The sequence below is a fragment of the Myxocyprinus asiaticus genome, chromosome 34, assembly GCF_019703515.2.
Source record: "Myxocyprinus asiaticus isolate MX2 ecotype Aquarium Trade chromosome 34, UBuf_Myxa_2, whole genome shotgun sequence".
NCBI classification, from domain to species: domain Eukaryota; kingdom Metazoa; phylum Chordata; class Actinopteri; order Cypriniformes; family Catostomidae; genus Myxocyprinus; species Myxocyprinus asiaticus.
This window is the reverse complement of record NC_059377.1, coordinates 25,354,932-25,357,678: the sequence shown is the minus strand read 5'-3', so window position 1 is coordinate 25,357,678 and position 2,747 is coordinate 25,354,932.

Genomic DNA, 2,747 nt, shown 5'->3' with positions numbered 1-2,747 from the left:
TTCTTTCGGCTTTGAAACGAGTTTAAAAATACCGAACAATAATAAAAAATAAAAAGAATAAAAACTTATTTCGATACTTGTTCAGTTCAAATGTTTTCCTATCCGAATAAAAATCCCCAAAACGGAGTAAACTTAGCAAAACCTCTTTACTTCTACAAATGAACGCTAATGTCCAGCTGGACGCTGCTGGTCACGTCCAAGGCCACTTTGAGAATATCCTCTTGGCAACTTCAGCACCAGCGGAGAGCGCAGCTGTCATTCATTATTCATGACATTGTTGTCACTGCTGACACGCGCGGTCAGTCCACGGACATCCGCACGAGCGCTCTCGCCTTCCGTGACAGGTGGGTCTCGGATGGACCAATCGTTAAACGCGCCGCAGCCGTTAGGGATGTGAGATATGGCTGGTGTTTATTTGAGCAAAAAGGCCGCTTTATTTTGCACCACCACTCGGGATTACACTCAGAGACGCTTTAACAGCGTCTTTTACTCAAACTGATCATGTTTTGCACATTTGACAATGGCATGTCAGATCTGGCTGTGACAACTGTTAATACTAATTAAACGGATTAATTGCATGTCATTTGCGCTTATTAAACTAAATTCGTTTACATATTTGTCCAATCCAAATGGGACATACCTTCAATGTATGAAACGGAAGCAGATTATTGCATGGTTCTTTGTTTGTGGTGACTTTACAACCATAAAGTCTCCAAAAAGCTTTTGTTTCTCTGTCCATCTTTCTGCATATTAGAGAACATTGGTTAAAGGGATAGTTCACCCCCAAAAAAGAAGAAAAAAATTATCTCATCATTTACTCACCCTTCTGCCATCTTAGTAAATGACTTTCTTTCTTCTGCAGAACTCTAACAAAGATTTTTTAAAGAATATCTCAGCTCTGTAGGTCCATACAGTGCAAGTGGATGGTGACCAGAACTTTGAAGCTTCTGGTCTTTGATTCTTAACACTCTGAAAACACATTAAGTTGTGGCCCCTGAATACAGTATGTGACCACTTAAGTCAAACTTAATAAAGTATAAATGTCAGTGAATTACATATAAAACATCAACAACCTTTTCTTAGAACTTTTGTTAGAATTTTTTTTCAGGTACTTCTAACCAACATAGTTGATGTATTAATTTAATTAATAATAAATTAATAATTCCCATAGGTGTTCTTGCAGTGTAACGACACAAGTAGTTTACCACATTAACTATCAACATGTTCCATTATGCTCGAAAACCATAAAGTCTCAAAAAAGCTTTTGTTTCTCTGTCCATCTCTCTGCATATTAGAGAACATTGGTTAAAGGGATAGTTCACCCAAAAAAAAGGTTGTAGGTCCATACAATGCAAGTGAATGATGACCAGAACTTTGAAGCTCCAAAGATCACATAAGGGCAGCATAAAGGTAATCCATAAGACTCCAGTGGTATGATCAGTATCTTCAGAAGCGATATGACAGGTCTGGGTGAGAAACAGATCAATGTTTAAGTTTTTTTATTTTTTTATTATTTTTTTTTTACCATAAATCTCCAATTTCACTTTCAGTTTTAGTGAAAGTGGAGATTTATAGTTGGCATATTCTGCTTAAAATCTTTGTTTGTGTTCTGCATAAGAAAGTCATACACATCTGTGATGGCATGAGGGTGAGTAAATGATGAGAGAAGTTTCATTTTTGTGTGAACTAACTCTGTTTATATTCCATGTTTGAGTGTTAATCTTAGTGCTAACGTGATAAGAAATATCCTCTTCCAGCATAATCTAGCGTAATTTATAGTCCAACTCTTCTAGTAAACCACTTGCCCTGTGTGGTCACATCCAAAGAACCATTTAACCCAGGAAAATATCCACAAAGCTGGTTCAATTAGTAGTGATTAGCATATGAAGTAGTTAGTATATTAATAGATCTGCATGTTAAATAAAGTGAGTTGCCTGCCCAGGGGCCCATCACCACTCTTTATAGGCTACTGTTTAAAAGGAAGTGTATTTAGAAAAATATTTGAATAGGCAGTGTGAGACACAGCAAACAAGGCAAGAGTTGATTTAGTACAAAGTAGACTAGTATAAAGCTGTTAAGCCACACACTGAAAGCTTGTTTATTCAGTTACATAGCAAAAACTGTCCAAGTATAAACACATAGTGAGTTTAACTGATTTATCAAAATGGAAATCAGGAGTAAATCTGTAACATAATTGTGAAAGGGCCCATTAACCTTTTAATGCACACCTTGGGTCTTTAGTGACCCAGGACCTCATTCTACCCCCTGTAACTCATACATTTTTTTTAGTTATGGCCACACCTCTTTAGTATTCCTCAAAATTTCTCTTCTGAATAGTGAAAAAAAAAAAAAAAAAGGAAAAAAACTGCAAAATTGCAAAACATATTTTTTTAATAACTGCTTACTTACCAAAGTGTATAGGGTCATTAAAGACCCTAGATATGTAATAGTGTCATTTGTTTTTTTTGCACTTCCAAAAATAATGTTTTTATGAATATTTCATATCTATATGAGTTTACTATCACAGAATATATATTTGTTTGTTTATTGCTTGACAAATGAGTATTATATTCATACAAATCATTACTATATCACGTTGATTTTCTGTGCAACAATGGTGAATTACAAGTATTACAAATGTGGGCACACACACATAATATGCATGTTATTTCTTACTCAAGGTGGTGCTAATATGTCAGTGATTAACTTGATTTAAATTTGACATTGCTATTTGACGAAGAAGCAAC